Source organism: Corvus hawaiiensis, chromosome 26 (assembly GCF_020740725.1).
Source record: "Corvus hawaiiensis isolate bCorHaw1 chromosome 26, bCorHaw1.pri.cur, whole genome shotgun sequence".
Taxonomy (NCBI): domain Eukaryota; kingdom Metazoa; phylum Chordata; class Aves; order Passeriformes; family Corvidae; genus Corvus; species Corvus hawaiiensis.
Genome location: NC_063238.1, coordinates 11,770,811 through 11,788,856, shown reverse-complemented (window position 1 = coordinate 11,788,856; position 18,046 = coordinate 11,770,811). Strand labels below are relative to the sequence as shown.

At 47.1% G+C, this 18,046-nt stretch overlaps 1 protein-coding gene across 6 annotated transcripts in view; it reads left to right on the top strand.

Moving 5' to 3' along the window:
* Positions 1 to 15,009: 15,009 nt before the first annotated feature.
* Positions 15,010 to 18,046, top strand: part of EYA1 (EYA transcriptional coactivator and phosphatase 1) — a 162,621-nt gene continuing 159,584 nt past the window's right edge. For 2 of the 6 annotated variants that reach the window (XM_048287012.1, XM_048287013.1), the window contains exon 1: positions 15,010 to 15,058. The gene's annotated coding sequence lies outside the window, so the exon portion shown is untranslated. The remainder of the gene's footprint in view (positions 15,059 to 18,046) is intronic. The other 4 variants (XM_048287016.1, XM_048287011.1, XM_048287015.1 and 1 more) reach the window with 2 other exon arrangements.

Below are 18,046 nucleotides of genomic sequence, written 5' to 3'. Positions count from 1 at the left end.
TCCACTGCCATTATATTTTACATAGTAGGTTAAAATCACTTCAGACAAAAGTAAGGCTTGAATGTGCAGCTTTGGGAGCTGAAGGTACCTGTATTCCAAATCTCAGTCAGTTGGATTTCAACATGTGGAAATGACAACTGCAACTCTTGCTCTCTGTGGACAGGTTTGTTCTTGAAATTCTTTAAAACATAGGAGATTTTGTACACAAATTTTTTATGAAATTTGGATGAAATGCCATTTGGATGAAGAAAAAAAGAATGATCAGAGACAATCAACAAAACCAAAATTATTTCAGGTAGAGACAGCATTTGAAGCACTGAAATTGCCTGTCCCTAGTCCTGTCACAGTACCTATGTGGCTGGTGTGGAGGAATTGATAATTTTGATTAGACAGCTCTACAGCAGCCCTCTTAGATGAATTGAAAACTGTGGAAAACACATCACACCCTCAAACACTTCCCAGTCTATGTGGAAGGCCAAGTGACTTGACCCACAGTACAGCAGTGCACTAAAAAGCCTGTACCATTGTAAGCACGAATGGTCTCCTGGTTTGGTGTAAAGCACTGGGAAGTAGAATCATCATGCAAAGATCACCGGTGTTCACAGGAATGTAAATTCAATGAAACTTACCCAGAGGTTGAATTTAATTGGCAATCACAGCACTGTTTTTTCAGGCCTAATAGTGACTCACCATGCTTAAAATCTAAATGCAACAGTACAACAAAATAATAATTTTTAAAAAAAAAATGCGGTCAGGAAAAGCATCAGCAAAACCTCACAAGGAAATATATCTGGCATGAAAGTCCTAAAATAAACACTTTGCCAAATACTTGTTGGCAAGGACAAGTTTTCATTTAAGTTCATAAAATGAAAAAAAAAATTCTAGGACCTATTATTTGTAGCTTTGTTTTCTGTGTAAACTTTGCCTGTATGAAAGGCACCATGCTTTTTCTTTATTATCCTTTTAAATTGATGAAGTTTAGATTTTCTTCCACTCTGAAATTATCCTGGAACCCTGCACCAGAAAGACTGTGGATGAGAAGTAAGCATAAAGAGTTTAATAACACAAACATCACAAAATGATAATTAATTTATGTAAAATGCCATAATAAATGCACATTGTAGGATTGTAGTATTGTGGTAAATATATTTCTTTAAAAATTAACACTCATGCAGCAGATTATCTTTTTTCTGTATTCTTTAAATGTTCTGACTTCAAATTTCAAAATGCTTTTCTATGTCAATGACAATCTTAATAAACTACAATTAGTTCCACAAGGCACTTTCTGATGCACAAGCCCCTGGCTTGATTGCGGTGAATGGTGGGTATTTCCTGTGTTTAAGTCCACATATGGATTGAGTAAGGCAGTGGCAGAGAGACTACTGTTTTCCTTCACTACATCTTCATTTCTTTTTCAGAGGGTAAGCCTTTTTTGTTTTTCCTGGCTCTGTTGTCAAAACATTGACCAGAGTTTTGGCTCATGGTGTTGGAATACGAGGCCAAAACAATCCTCTGAAAACCAGTGTGGCAAAATGTATTTTAAATCTATACATTCACCATTCAACCATGGGAGTAACCACGCCCACTGCCCCACTCTGTGGTTTAAAAACAACATGGGTTTGCCCCCAGAACGGTTTGATTTATTTGACAAGCTTTTTCAAGCTGGGTATATCAACATTTAAACTGTTCTGAGGCTTGGCTTCCTACGTCACATGTACAGCAAGTATTAAAACACACTCTAATCATTTTTTTGCCTCTATTAAACTAGACAAGGTGAATGCATTGTGCATTCTGCAGGTTTTCTTTGAAAACCTGCCAGTCTCTCTAAAGACAGAAAAGCTACAGTGATTGTTGGTTTTGATGTTTTTTCCTCAAAAACTTACAATTGGGACCTTTTAAATATTACCTTTAGTGCACCCTTTTTGGAAAATGCATTGTTATGATGAATATGTAGATGTAATTCCTGTTTCTGACATACTAAAGTCCAGTGTAAAACAGTAAAAGATGATGTATCATAGAGACTTCTTCATAAAATGTAGCAGAATGCACAAGCACACTGTGACAATGCAAAATATTTTCCTTCATTATTAGGTTCCTGGAGCAACTCTCTTTCCTCAGGGGTAACAAGGAATACAAACAAAAACTTGGATGTAAAAACAAAATCAGGACAAGACCTATTTCACACACGATTGGGAAAATTAAAGTATAGAGATGGTGGGTGGTAGATTAAATAATCTATCCAAACAGAATCTAATATTCTAAGTACTGGAGTGTAATTCCTCCAAACCAGAATTCCAGTATAATTTACTCCCAGCTTTTTTTGTTCTATTTTTTGTGTTGGGTACCGCATCACTGAGCCGGGCCTCTGTTGGTGTAGCTTGCATGGACATGGTCTGTGTAACAGTCATATACAGAAATATATTCATAGACATGCAACAATACGCCTAAATTTGAGGTAAGTGGTGGCTCTACCTTGAACCATCTATAAGTGATCCGTGTGACATTTGAACCAAATTTAAATATCCCGCCCGAATTTACCCCCACACGGCACGGCGGGAACGAAGGAGCAGGCCAGGAAGCGCCTTTCGCCATTAAATCAAACATAAACTTCACAGCCAAACCTGTTGCATTTGTGCGTGCTGCAGGAAGCTTTACAAGGGCTGGCGGGGGGAATATATATGTCTGCGAATGCAGGCACACGCGTTACGATTCCTGCGCTCCCCTCCCTCGGCGCAGGGCTCCCTTGCCCCGCTCCCGCTCCAGCTGAGGGGCAGCGCGCAGGGAAGCGCCGGCCCTAACTGGAAGAAAAGCAAAAGCAATTAGCGCGGGGGGAGGGCACTCCGCTTGATTGGCCGCTGCTGACGGATGTCCCTCCGCCCCGGAGGCCACCGCGGCCCCGGCCCCGGCCCCGCCACACCTCGGGCCCCCGGGGCGGCGGCGCGGTGGGAGCCGGCGGGGCTCGGCCCCTCCCGGGGATGCTCGCTCACCTCTGCGCGCAAACTCCCGCCCCCAGGGCGCCCGTCTGCTCCTCCTTCAGCGTATGCCCGACGGCCTTCCTACGAAAACTGTAAAACCCCAGTGCTGGATTTTAGTGGCTTAAAACAGAGACCTAAAGGAAAAAAAAAAAAAAAGCAGCAGCGTTTCAACAAACCCCATAAACCCGAGATGCGAGAGCTAGAGAGAAGAGAAAGGGGGAAGGACGAAAGTATCAGTAGGAATAGCAAATAGCTTAGTTTTCACTCCCAGACACCATAACTTATTTTACGATTAGTGATCTGTTTAAAGATTTGTCCTGGAAGTACTTGATATTGGGTTACAAAAGGTTACGTTAATTGCATTAAGCCATAATGACCCATGAAGCACTGCAAAGACTTAGAGAAATCACGCTTCTTCCGTAAAGAGATAAAAGTAATAAATAAGTAATAAAAAATAAAATAAAATAAAATAAAATAAAATAAAATAAAATAAAGTGGGGGCGCGACAGGGCGGCGGGGCGGGAGGCACGGGACTCCGACGGAGGGAGCAGAGCGGGAGGCAGCGCCCCAGTCCCGGTGGGCTCCAGCCCCGGCCCCGGGAGCCCTCCCGGGTGCCCTCGCCCCCCGCCCGGCACTGCCCCGGCGGGAGGGCGTGTGGCGGCCCTGGGCACAGCCGCCTGCGTTATGGTCCGGAATTAAATGTGTCTACTAATAATCTATAGTCTCGCTCGCCGGGGCAGAGCAGACAAACAAAATCGTCATTCCAAATGAAAAGAAAACACTATTTCTTAGAAGTGTTTAGGAGGGTGCACAGCGGGGCATATTTTCTTTCTTACTGGCAAGAGTTTGTAACTGGATCCCTTAACATTACTGAGAACATGAAAACATGAAACAAAAGTATTGATCCAAGAATTCGCCGAAGAAAAGTATTCAAATACACACTGGTTTATTTGAATTTTTTTTAAGGTTACATCAGATGTTTACGGGGGAAGTCCAAGCTTGTGATACAGCCCCTGCGTGCCCCATTCAAACATATGCGGAGGAAAGTGTCATTTGTGTTGTTAAATTTACATTATGTTCACTTTAATTGCATCAGCTGCTAGTTAGATCTAGGAAAAATGGCATTTAAGAGGAAAATAGCAATCATCTTCAGAAGACTGCAGCATAATGGAGGAACCTAATTAATTTAACTTTGCAGTCTTCCATAATGGCTGCACTTTATCATTTCCACAGATGGAGCTTGAAGGAATTAACAATGCTGTTTATCCCAGCAGACATCTCTGACTGTGGTTAGCCAGCGGCAGATTTCCCACGTAAAGATGCATTTCTTCACTTGAGGGAAACCAACCCGAGCCCTGGCAATAGCTGTTGAAACTTGCTATTACTATATGTGTGTGGGATATTGAAAACCCGAGAAAATGCGCAATGTGTGTCTCTTTATGGTCTCATCAAGTGACGCTGGAAGAAGACAGAGTGTTTCCTTGCTTACCAGAGCCAAGACTTTTCCAGTACCATTTCAATTTCTCTTCCTTTATTTTCTCTTTCACTATATTTTTTTCTTTACAACGTATCCTGCAAATCTTTTTTTTCTTTTTTTTTTTTTCCTTTAAAAAGCTCAGTACGTGTCTGTTTCTAGACGCATAGAATTCAAACTCTCTCCTAGGTGATTTGCAATGTTTACAGACTTTTTATGCTTGGGAAACCTGAGTAGACTTGAGGTAAGCACTCCTCCACACACAAAACACAGTAAAAACCGGATTATTTGAACAAGTTGATTGTTTATTATTTCAGGAAACAGTGCATTTTCCACGCTGCCATATTCTAGGGTGCACACGCACTCACACCCTCCAGTCACTCATGGGTGTCAGAGGGGAATAGGAAGGGAGAGATATGCCGTGATACCAACCTAGGGATGAACCACAGCAAATAAATGCTCAACACCATTATCTGGATAGCTGGGCGATTAAAAAGTGTTGTTTGGCACCTTTGAGAAGGGTATTTGTTACCCCAGCAGCAGGAACCTGAGGAGTTAGCCACAGCAGTGAAGCAGATGAGCACATTGTCGACACGGTTGTCTCTTCCCGCTCCTGTACAAACAGAAACGTTTTGCAGGGGCTCGGAGACAAGGATGGTTCTGCGTTCTATGTGCTTATGTATTCGAGGCGGGTCTTAAAGTGTATTGCTTTTTTTTTTTTTTTTTTTTTTTTTTTTTAAGGTTTATGGGCATCCGGAGTTTAGTGTTGCTGTTGATTTGGGGGAGGGGGTGAGGCGGGGTGGAAAAGGGCGGGTTTGTGCACTTCTGAGTGCCTGGCAAGCAAAGCTCCCATCCTTGAACTTAGACCTTACCACTTCCCAGAATTACAACCTGGTACCGTTCTTACACCCTGACAGTGAGAGCGTCTTTTCTATCCCTCGTTTGTACGCAGCAGCGTCCGAGAGAAACCAGCTCGCACAGAAAAATGCCGGGCTGCTAGTAAAATTCATACAGCTCTCAGTTGCTATAAAGTAAAGGTTAATGGCAGCCCAGCAGCCACCTGGGCTGCTTGCGCCGTGTTATTTAGGAAGGCAGCTTTGGATCCAAACCTGAATTTGTTCATCTGGCAGGTATCTCCATCACCAGCCATTGGAGTGACAATGAATATCTACGTCATACGAAACACTCATTTCTCTCCTTGTCAGAATAAGTCCCCGGCTGCTGCGAGCATGGGGTGGAGAAGCGCCTGCCTTTCATCCCAGCCAGGAGTGCACGGCGGCTCCGATGCCACGGCTCCGTCAGGCAGGTACTGCAGGGAGAGTGCTGGGATTTGAGCCGGTGACGTGCGCCGTGACGCGAGCCCAGCTAATGAGGAGATAGTGATGCCGCTTCGCTAATCAGTTCGAAGTCTTGAGCACTGGCCATCTGAAAATAACCCGGCACATCTATGTGTCTAAACTTCCTTGGGGAAGAGAAAAAAAAAATTTAAAAAGGAATATAAGGAAGAAAGGGCACAGAAAGTAGCGCAGGGCATCTCAGGCTCCGGCTGGCACGTAGTTGAAGTCTGAGCGAGGGGCAAAACGCGAGGTGCAGCTGCGTGGAAATCTGTTACACCAGAAAAAAAGAAAAAGAAAACAAACAACAAACAAACAGCAGCCAAAACTCGGGGGAAAAGGAGAATAGACACGGCCGCGCGGTGAATCCCGCATCGGCACGCCGGCACGGCAGCGCCTACGAGCCGGCCGCACCTGCTCTCCCCGTGGAAGCCCCCGCGCAGACCCGCCGGGCCCCCGCGGGTGCCCACAGGCTGTCGATGCTGGAGATCCAGGCAGGTGCTGGAGAGCCGAGGGGGAGCTCTGCGGTCTCCCGGGGAAGGGGTGGGGGTGCTGCCCGGTGTCGGTGATGCCGTCGCTGCGGGTAGTTAAGTTTTGCTTATGATGTAGGAGTACGCCGCTGTGGGACCGTGACGCTCTGCAAATCCCGCCCGTGTTCCAGCCCCTTCCTTACTCTATAGTCACATATTCCCGGTGATACTGATTTCACTAAAAATAAAGTTGTTGGGTTTTTTTTTTTTTTTAAGCCGGCAAAGTGTAGCTATTAAAAAGATAGAACACAAATCCCAGCGGGAAGCCTTCCCGCATGCTGCGGGATCCCACTGTTTCCTCGGAGGTGCGGGAGGGCCGCGACGGCCCCCGCCGTCCCCGCGCCCCGCACAGAGCGGTGGGCGGGAGAGGAGCGGCCGAGGCGAGAGCAGAGCACGGAGCGGGAGGCGGCCGCTCCTCCCCTCGGCTCGGGGAGAATCGCCCGGGAATCCAGTAGGACTTTCTTGTTTACCCGGCCCCAGTGGACCCCGCTGGTGCTACCGCTGGTGCCGTCACCCCAGGGAGGTGAACAGAGCAGCGGGAGCAGAGGGAGATTGTGGGGGCGGTGGTCAGCCAGGAGATGGGAAGGCTGCAAGGCCAGCTGCTCTGTAGTTGGGAACTGGGCTGTTCTTGTCCTGCTCAGCCAGGGAACAGAGCTCCTGTGCGCAGGCAGCAGCATCCTCCGCCTGCCTTGCCTGAACATTCGGAGACCAAACCTCCCTGGAGTTCCTGCAGAGCTGACCTGCAACCGGGACATCAGGGCCTGAGCAGAAGTTCTGACGCGCCCCCCGGTGTCACATCCCCCCGCCTTCCTCACTCATCACCCCGCAACTCAGGCTCCCTTCTGCTCCGTTCCCAGCGCAAGCCGCTCATGCAGCGGCAGGGCTGGGCCGGCCGCAGGTAGGGCGCGGGGCAGGGCGGCTGCGGAGGGCGGGGAGGCTACGAACGCCTCTCCCAGCTCTTCCCGCCGCCGAGAGCGCTCCGTCCGAAGCTTGAAACGGGGAGAACACGTAAATCTTAAAATCTCCTATGAAAATTAATAAAAACACACGAAATCCTAGACAGTCTATAGTAACTGATTTTTATCTACCGTTTTACGCGCTTCATTATCCACCTAAATATAACCACCCCGTGATTTAACGTAGTTCACGGAGACCACAGGCATTTTTGGCTTCCCTTAGCCTTTTCATTCTAGCGCTGGCAATGGCCTGACTTCAGACTTCTCTCAACATTTGACTGTATCTGGGGGTTGGGATAAGACCAAGGAGGAAGAAACAGATTGTATTCGATGTGTTTGTCTCTTCACTTCAGTGGTGCCACTTCAAACCAACTTGGGGAACCCCAAGCACTTCAAACCCTGTTTTTCGGTACTCGTCCCCGTGCCCTCGTTGTCTGTCACCGTTATGTCCCGCCAGGCCGTTTCTCTGGAAGCTGGAGACCCCGGTCGGGCTTGCGGGAGGCGGGGGTTGGCTTTAATCAGCGTAGTCAGAGAACCAGAATCAGGTGTGGATTTGTTTCAGGGCATGTTTGCATCAATCAGTATTTTCGTTACAATCTTGTCAACAGTTTTAATTCAAAGCGTATGCTAAAGCCGAAGAAACTGAGCCGTACAAGGGAGAGAGTTATTTTTAGAAAAATACTGTTAAACAAATTGGCATGGACGAAATATTCTGATGGTACTAGAGGCTAATATTTTTTTTCTTAGCTTTATCGACAACGAGATGGCTCGATGCTGTGTGGCAGGGAGGTCTGTAATTTTAGCGAGCTTCGACCGTGGCCTGCCAATCCAGAGGAGCGCACCTTCTCCTCCTGAACCTTTCCCTGTCTGTCTGTGCCAGGCGCAGATACAGCTCTGAGCTTTGCCCAGCACCGGCAGCGGCGGTGCGAGCACTGAGGGTCTGCGAGCGCGGTCACAGCGGCATCCCTTGCGCGCCTTGGGGCGTTCCGCGCCGCTCCGCACCCCCCTTCCCTCACCGCGCCCGGCCGCGCAGCGCCCCACTTGCAGCTCCCCGGGGACCCACGGCATCACCCCGATGCTGCGGGCAGAGAGGTGTGGGAGCCCGGATCGACTGCCCAGGCTTTGCGCGGCAGGCGGCGGAGGGGCTGTACTCGGGTTTGCGGGGGGCAGCCAATGCCAGGCGCGGAGAGCCGCGAGGCGCATCTCCCGCGGAGCCGGGGCCGACTCAGCCACCCCACCGCCCCACTTGGGAGGTTGAACTCACCGGATGAAAGGCTAACCCGACGGAGAAGCGCTCCTACCTGCGCTGTATTTTTGGCTTAGCTATTTGCGTGCGGCTGGGGGGCCCGGCTGCGCAGACGCCCTGCATGCGTCTGGCCGGCTCTTTTCGCTCCCGCTCTCCGGCATCCCCAGCTCACTTTTCACATCAAATAGGCCATTAACTTTTGATCCTGCCTGTTACATTCCAGGTTTCCCAGTGATATTTCCTGCACACTGAGCCCCCCCCACCCCCCCCACCCCCCCGCCCCCACTTCGCATTTAAACACGACCCGGTAGATCTGAATTTCTGTCGAAAATGTAATTTTGAACATATGCACTCATTCGTCTCTTCGCGCTTGGCCTCACACCGAAATCCCTCTCGGAGGAGGGACCTAACGTTTTAGATGCCCCAGAAGAGCGTTGAATTTTTGACTTGCTTACATCTTTCAGCGACCGAGCCAGAATGAGACCTATTAAAGCACTGACTAATGCCCGCGAAGACAATTTCCATAATTTCAAAGTCCTTGCGCGGCTATTGGCAATGGCTGCGCTCAGGCGCTGCGAACAGCCAAAGGGATCAGTGAGACATTAGCTACTCCCGTTTAGAAGGTTGTTAAGCGGGAGCAGTAACTCAGTCTTTAGTCGAATAGGTCTTCTCTCCCCCGTATGATCTCCTAACTTCCTCTCTTGGCCATAAGAAACCACTGGAGCGACCGAACGTAGTGTTGGAGGAGCATCCCTAGGATACCACAGAAGGTCCCCTCAGCGAAACAGGGGTCGGTCCATGGTGGGTGGAAGGGGATGATTTCACGCATGGTTGCCCCCCCAGTCCCGGCCCACCTTCCGGTTTCCCCGAAACCTCGCTGAGGGGGGGCGAGGCGGCAGAGCCGCCGGGTAGGTGCCTGCCATGTACTTCGGAGCACCACTCAAGGCCTCCGTGTCCCTTGTGGGACCTCAAGCCTGGAAAGTCCCACCGAACAGCCAGGGAGGGGAGTGTTCAAAACACTGGGTTCAGCATCCCCAGGCCGGCTCCGCGCTTTCCCAGCCCCGCGGAGGCGGAGCGGGGCGGGCGGCGAGCGCGGCTCGGCTGGGGCAGCTGCGGCCGGGAGGCACCGCTTCCCCCTACGCCCTGGTTTGTTCCTAGCACATTTGCACTGCCGAATTTCATCGTGGAAAAATATTTACTTAAAATTCGCCGTTTCGTTAATTTTTTTGACAATAAATTCTCTTTCTAGGGTATTTCCAGACGTGTGTTCGGAAGGGGCTTGAACAAACTCGGAGATGGTAATCTTAAGCATTTCTCCCCAGATACCTAAGGATGATACTTTTTCCAATTAACCTGTCAGAAATGTGTTGCAATGCCTTCATATACTTTTACTCATTAAAAGAATACAATTCTTTTGTTTTGCCATCATTACAATAAATATTTGCCTTGTTTGTTAATATTTTCTTCGAAGACATTTGAACCTCCTGTTACAAACACTATTTTTCTCAAATATACTAAGAATTTTTCTTTATTGAACCTAGTGAGGATATAGGTAATGACAGATAAGCAAGACTTAACACTGTCGGCAAAAATGATTAAATTACACGGACCAGCCTCTCGCTGCTGGGAGTTAAATCGAGTCATAATGTTCTAAAAAAAACAAAGAATGTGAAATACATACAAGTTTCCCCAGACTCTTTTGATTGAACTTCTGTACTTGATAAACGGCACTTCAAAACTTGCAACAGTGACTGTACTTAACTACTTTTACCAACGGTCTTATGTTAAATAATGCACAAGTCCATGTTTGCAGAATATGACATTAAACAAGTGGCTTGTCACTCTGTACGGTTCAGCCTCCCGTTAATACCTACGTTAGGTACACAGGCTTCTGATTTCAGGCCTTTACTGCTGAAAAATCTCATCTACAGTTGTGGAGAGAGCAAAATTAAAGGTGTTCTTCCACTGCACACGGAGTATTCAGTTTTAAAATCTTAATGAGCTAAGGCACAATTAAAATTCCCAGACAGTTTAAAATACAGGATTTCATTGATAATCTACTTTATAATCTGGTTTTAGCCACTTATTTAATGGAGTAAAATTCTGTCAATCCATGTATTCATAAATAGCTCGGTGGGTAGTTTCATTAAAACCTAAGTGTCTACAGAGTTAGATCTTAGGCAGCATTCGAGATTAATTTTCTGATACTGCAAAAAATAGTGCTCAAAAGTCATTGGAAGTCAGAGGGACTTCTCCCACTGACCTGGAGGCTGTGGGAAGTTTCTATCTGCAGCACCACAATTAGCAGACTATGAAACTGGAAGACGATCTTATCTGCTCCTCCAGACAATGCTAAATTGCTGCTTTCCCCATCTACCTCCATCTTCATTAGTTCTAGACAACTACTTATCAAAAAGATAACAACAAAGTAATGTATTATTGGGGGGCGGGGGTGGGGGATGAGCAGCATAGCAGAGGGAAAAATATTTTAAATTATATTTAAATCATCCTATCACATGGAAGATAACAAACAGTGGAGGTACTGAAAACATGAGCATTACATATGAAAATGGTGGGTTTTGGAATAAAGTATAACCAAGAGTTAGAAGACAAGACATTAACATTTGAATGGACTATTTGTTATTTGTCTTCTCGTGGGACCTTCTAAAGGAGTAGGTGGAGGTCTGTTGTCACATGTGGCTCACCAACATGGCATTATGGGGACCAGTTTGTACTGTATCCCAACAGCATCTGTCTCATAAATGTTTCCAGGTTCCATTAGAAGCCATTATGCACCATTTGAATATTGTCTGTTTTCGTAGTAATAAAAAACTTACTTTTAATTACATCTACAGCTACCTAAGGATGGCATCTGACCCTGGATCTGAAAAGCTGAGTTTTATTTGTCCTTCCTTGCGTGGATAAGTTAGGTTTATACTCATGGCAGTGCTTTTGTTCATAACAAAATGCCTGTCTGTGACTGAAGGAATCAAAGTCTGAAAAGACTTTGAGGGAGACAAAAGAACATTTACTAACTAAGGAGGTCCTGTTTTATACTTCCTTTCTAGTATGAAACTTAAGTAAAACATATTTTAGAAACTGAATGTAAGCTTGAGTTGCTTCTAGAAAGTTAAACCTGCGTGCTGGGATTTTTTTAACTCATCAGGGCAAGGTAGCAGCACACTATGGTAGACCTGATTCTGAAAGAAAATGTCATACAGATAGGACACAACAATGTTCCTGGTAATGAACTCAAATCCTCCAGTCTCCTAAACCACACTGTATTCTTGAATGATGAATTTTGTATTTGGATCGCTTGCTTAGTTGAAAGAAGTGTAAAGACAGCTCCCTACTGGCAAAATATCTGAGGAGATTACAGAATGCTGTTTATTCCAACTGGTGTCTGGAATAAATTATGTTCAAGAAATTGGCTCCTGATACTCCTATTTCAGATGAGAACTTGTACAGAGTGCTAAGTCCTAACACTTCTGGCCAAACCATAGGCTTCATTAGGATTTGCCATTCATCATACCTGCCAGGAGCTCTCAGATTTGGAGAGGTGCTTGTTTTGAGCAGTGAAAGAATAACAGAAGAGAAACTGTTTACCTTGGCATTACTGTCAGTTCTCAAATGCAGCGGTCTTTCAAATTTCAGGGCTATGAGTTGTCAGACCTAATATGCTTTCTTACTATTCCTACTGAAATTCATTAGCTACATAAGGAAGACCCACACTAGTTTAAGCTGACACTAAAGGTCGAACAAACCACTTAACATTTCAGGGGTTTCTATTGCAGATAAGGGGATAAACGGCAGCAGGTGACCTGACAGCTCTTGGGGTGGGAGGGAGTTTCCACAACTGGTTTTTAATCCAGTAGCAACAGCAGATGCTTGACAACTCATTAGACTGGACTCTAGGAAGCAGGATGGCAATCTGACTGCTGTTCTAAACATTTTGATCTACAAGCCATGTTTACCAGTTTCCTATTGTGAGGGGTAACTATGCTGGTTTTTTACTCAGTGCCTAACTATTATATAGGCTTCACTTGATTCTTCTCACAACATTAACAGCTCAAAACCCTGCAGAAAAGGAAAGCTAAAAGAAACACTGCAAAGCCAAATCTAAGACAATCCACATCACCTACCACCACAATGTCCAGGGCTTCCTGTAGGAAGGAGCTCCACTCTTTTACTTTCACAAACAAGTTGAGGGTTTTCATGAGAGCATGGTTCTCCTTGGAGTTGTATTGCCAGCATTCTCAAATGCCTGTGCAAAAATTCTGCTCATGCTGCAGCTAACATTGACATTTTATTCTGAGGTATCCAACACAAAAGTAAGAGCATACCTGGGGAATTAGATGTGCTCTGGCAGAGACCTTAAATATTTCCAGTATGTGTATAGTTTTTGAATACTCTACTACTTGCTCAAAATTACTAAATACATAGGAAATACGACTCTTTGAATTTTTTTTTACCAGCAAGATTTCTAGGTGGAAAAGGACAGAATTTGGACACACACTTAGCCCCACACCTGACTTTGAAAAAAGGCTTCATGCCAGAGCAGATAGCCAAACAAGGATCATGCATTTCTGAAGAAACTGCATTACAAGGTAGAATATGGGCTGCACGTGTCTATTCCGTAAGTCCAGGACAAAGTATGTTGCAGAGATGTGGTTTTCCATTTTGCTTGTAGGGATTTTTATGGAATCACATGTGCTCTTCTCCATTACATAATCCACTACAAGGGAGCAAGTGGACCTGCGACTTTACCTTTCTTTAGTCTTTCTCATAATCTGTGAACCAAAATTTTTACACATTCTAGATCACATTTAGATCACATTCTCACCTCATGTATGCTACAGCAATTCAACCTGCTTCCCTGCAGTATAAAAATCCATAATCCCATCGTTGTGGGTCAAGGTGAGTTTTGGCTACTGCATTTAGTGGGAATTAAAAAAACCTCTGTTTTGTATCTTAAAATTATAACGAGCTAGAAATACAATGTTCAAGTAATACAAGTACAATGACAATTTAAAAAAAATATATACATATAAACATCCCATATTTGTCAAGTCAAAATACAGCCTAATGGATTCATTTAACTTCAGAAGAATGTGGACTCCATCTCTGTCAGTATTTTGCACATGGCCCCATGTGTGACATTTTAATTAACTTTCACCCTTTAGTTTACAGGATTGGAGAAGAAACAAGTGGAGGAAAAAACCCTTCAATTTTTTAGAAAGTTAAAATGGATTCCATGTGATTTGTATCCTTCAGGACAAACATTAGATATTCTAGTGATTTAAAATGGTGTTGCTTGTATACCTACATAAATGCTACATAATTTCAAATTCTTTATAGGTAGAGATATTTTTATGACTTTATGAAGAGATAAAGTTTTTTACTTTCTGAAACTGGCATAAAAGCACACCAAGAAAGCTGGGAAAATAGCACGAGAGTATGTACTGAAGACAAAGAAATGGAATGGAAGAACTCGAAGCAATGGCAACTTTCTTTTTTTCCTTCTGGTTTAAGGAAGAAGAAAGGGAGGAAGAAAAGGCCTAGACTGCAGTGTCCATATTTACAGTACAGGTAAAAAACCCCAGCAGCTATGCTTACTTCCATGTCTGGACCAGGTTGCCAGACTGAGCAGGGCTTTCATTGGAATGCCATGCTACACACCTTATGCAGGGTCTAAGTTCAGGTCTCCGGGATGGGGAAGTGAAGAGGATGTTCTACCACTGTTCTGCAGTGACTTTGTACCTGAAGCATAAGACATATGGAATCTGACCCATGCTTTCTCTCTTCATGGGTAATGAGGAGGGGTGGATGTGTACAAGCTCGGATTTTAGGGATGATCCGAAGTCCGCGGGGTCAGGTGCCGCATGCCTAGCACAGCTGCTCTCAGTGCGGCATTCCCATGCAGACCTTGACGCCTTGACTCATTCTGTGCCTTCAGCGATGGCTTTACCCACGATGGCGAGGAGCGGTGTCAGACAAGCCCCTGGGGCCGGGGGATGCTGCCGGTACCTTTCCGACTGCCCACCCTGCGGCCCCGGCGCTGCCAAGACAGCGACGGAGCCGCCAGCCGGGCTCGGGGAGTTTAATCTGCAGCCGTCCCTTACCTCCCGACAGCGCTGCAGGAAGCCGGGATTCCTCAGGGCCCATCCTTCCCTCGCTAGTAACACCTTAATTCTTAGAAATAAAAGAAAATTTAATAATAATAATAGTTTTTAAAAAGCGTGTGTTGGTGGGGCGGGCACGGGGGCGGCCAGCGGCGCTCTCCTGTGTGACGGCGGGCCGAGAGCAGCGGCGGCAGCGGGCGGCGCGGCCGGGCAGGCGCGGTGCTGCCGCCGGGCGAGGCGGCGGCGGCGGGAGGAGGCGGAGGAGGCGGTCGAGCCGCTCCAGGGAAGTTTCCTCGCCGCCGCCTCCCCGAAACCCCTCCCCGCCAACCGCGGCTCCGCGCTCCTCGAAACTTACCGCCGGGCGCCGCTCCTGGGGAGCCGCCGGGCCCGCGCCGCCGCCCCGCGGAGGAGGCCCCGCGGAGTAAGTGCAGCCGAGCCGAGCCGAGCCGAGCCGAGCCGAGCCGAGCCGAGCCGTGCCGAGCCGAGCCGTGCCGTGCCGTGCCGTGCCGTGCCGTGCCGTGCCGTGCCGTGCCGTGCTCGGGCGGCGGGGCCGCGGCCGCCGCCCCCGCAGCCGGGGGGTGCCGGACACGTGGGTGCGGCGGACCGGGCGGGAGGCGCCGGCTCAGCCCCGGGGGTTGCGCGGGCGCGCAGCGGCGCGGGGAGGGAGGGGCGAGGCCGCGGGAGCCCCCGCGTGGGAGGGAAGGGGCGGCGGAGCGCGGCTCGCCCGGTGCCGCGGGAGCCCCGGTGCCGGCCGGGGGCCGCCGGGCGCTGTGGCGCGTCGGCAGCGCTGAACGCGTGTTTTGTGTCAGACGGTAACAATCTGTGCGCGCTTCGCCGTGGTGTGAGCGTGTCCGCCTTCGCCTCGCTCCCCGGGGCTGCCGGCTGTGGGCAAGTGTCAGGGGAGGTGTCCGGGTCCCCGGCACGGAGCGCGCAGCTCCTCCTCCGATGGACGGGGGGAAAGCGACTGATGCCGGGGCACCGACGGCGGCCCCGCGATCGCACCGGTGTCCCGGGCACGGCCCCGCTGGGGCGGCCGCCTCCCCACCGGCAGTCCGCTAGCTGCCTGCCTCCAGCGGGTCAGGGCACGGAGGGATGATCTCCTGTCCTCTCCCCTCTCCGCTCAGCCCATCGCAGCAGCTGGGGAGGAGAGTGCTGAGCATTGGCAGCAGGGAAGAGGTACACCTTCCTCAGCTCGCTTTCTGGGGTTCTTATTTCTCCCACCATCACCTAAGACCTTCAGAAAGATGGATGGATATGGCTACTTACGAGATGGTTATGGTCTCTGTTGTTCATCTTGGAGATAAGGCTTACTTTTTGCAGGAAATATTCTGTTCTTTAAAACTATGCTTAATTTGGCAGATTTTCTATCAGAAAGTCAAAGATCAGAGTTTTCTTCTATTATGAAAATATAACAGTAGGCTTCCCCTCTTCCCCCCTCGCCCCCCCCCCCCCCCTTTTTTTTTTTCCTTTTAGACTCCTAGGAGCGTAGTGTTGTGTTTAAATTGCAGAGTAGTTCCCATTGACTTTTAGTAGCAAAACACTGGTATGGTCACATATGCTTCAGCAAAATGCAGTATGAACAACACCAGCAGACAGTTGCTATGTTTGAAGACTCACACATTCCATAATAATTTAAAGTAAAAATATGGTTATAAGAAGAGAAAACGGTCATTCAATGTTGTCAGAAGTTGTCTGTAAGGAGAGTGGTGTGTGGAAAGTCCCTATGAAACAATTTCCAGATTAGAGCTGCTCATTCTCTGCCAAAAGCTGTGTAAGCATGAACCATAATGAGGGTAGTTGTAGGATCACGGAGTAGTCATGGAGCAGGTAGTCCAGCTGCAGCAGAAAGTAAGAGACAGAAGGGCAATGTGTATGGAAATGTCCCTAATTGAGGACTGCAGCTCATGGAAGTAGCTGGCACATCTTCTGAAGGCTTGTCTGGATACATTCCTCCCAAACCTTTGTTCCAGCTTGTACACAACTTATTCTACTGTATATTTAAGTGGGAGGTAGAATACAAGTATGTGTGTTCTTCAGCAACCTTTTAAAATGTATGGATGACTTTTTCTGAATGGTTCTCCAGTCCTCAAAATTGTAGACATTGTAATAGCATCAATAAAAATATTTATAACCCATCTAAGTAGAAACTAAGTCAAAACTAAGTCACTGGTTCCTTACAGCTGTGTTATTTATTCCAAGCTTGATGTTTCATTCCTAATTTTCTTCATTAGCTGCATCTTCCCATGTAGACTGAATCACAAAAATGGTAGGAAGAAAAAGGAGGAAGCAAGTCACTCTTGTTCATGGCTTTGTTCTCCTTGTACTGCAAAACTTGTTGCTATGGACAAGGTGAGGGATGGACTCTGGCAGGAGAATTGTAAAATCTTCAAAGGTCGTTTGAACAGTTCCTCCAAGTCAGCTAGAAACTGGAGGCCTCATGCTTCCTGTGCATTTTGAGAATTTTAGGTTATTTCCTTTGTTTCTCTCATTCAATTTCTTAATTAGAGAATCCAAAAATATTATTGTTGAAAATAACCTTTCCTTCTAGATTTAAAGAGAGGGAGAGTGATACAAAATTAAGAGTTTAAATTGAATTAAGAATCTTGAGGGTTTTTTTCCTTTCTCTCGTTTTTGCTCTTTTTATCTTTGACTGTTTAATCTGATATACCAAACATCACAGGATAATGATTTCTCAGATATCTGGACACTTTTAGTGCTCTGGTTTTTTTATTTTTTTTCTTTGTGACACGGAATATCTTCTCACTCTGTCTGAGATTGCTAATCCTACTGCATGGACCTAGGAAGTAAAATATGAATTTACCATTTCGTGATATGGGTCAAACTACCATGAAAAGGCTCTAGTGGTTGGACCAAACAAAATTTGCCTGGATTTGATGGTGTGACAGTGAGCTGTGGCTGCCTGGCAGTGACACCCGGAGGGTCAGTTCTTGGGGGAGCCTGGGGGAAGCTGCTGTCCATAATCAAACCCTGAGCAGGGGGTGGGGATGTGGGCAGTGCAGGCAGGCAGTGCCCCAGTCTGCCCAGGGCCCCACTGTGCCGGGCTGCCTGGAAAAATCACGGAGGTGAACTCCCACCCTGTGAGGTGGGTCTGCATTTTTGCAGCTCCCCTTATAATGAAGTGAGCTAGGAGAAAGCTCTTTTTATTTATAAGAACGGAAATTGTGTGTAAAGTCCTTAAAATCAAGGAGGCCACAGCTGGGTACTTCATATGCTTTTAAAAGCTTTTCCAACTTGAAGTTGTTTCTCTGTCCTTCCCATGCTGTTTCCATAGCGAGTCACACCTACTGCTACTTTAGGCAATTGGCCTAATTCCTGAAATTTTTGAATTTTAATTACTCAGCTCAATAGCTTGAGCACTTTATCATCTGAATATTGAAGAGGATTGCAT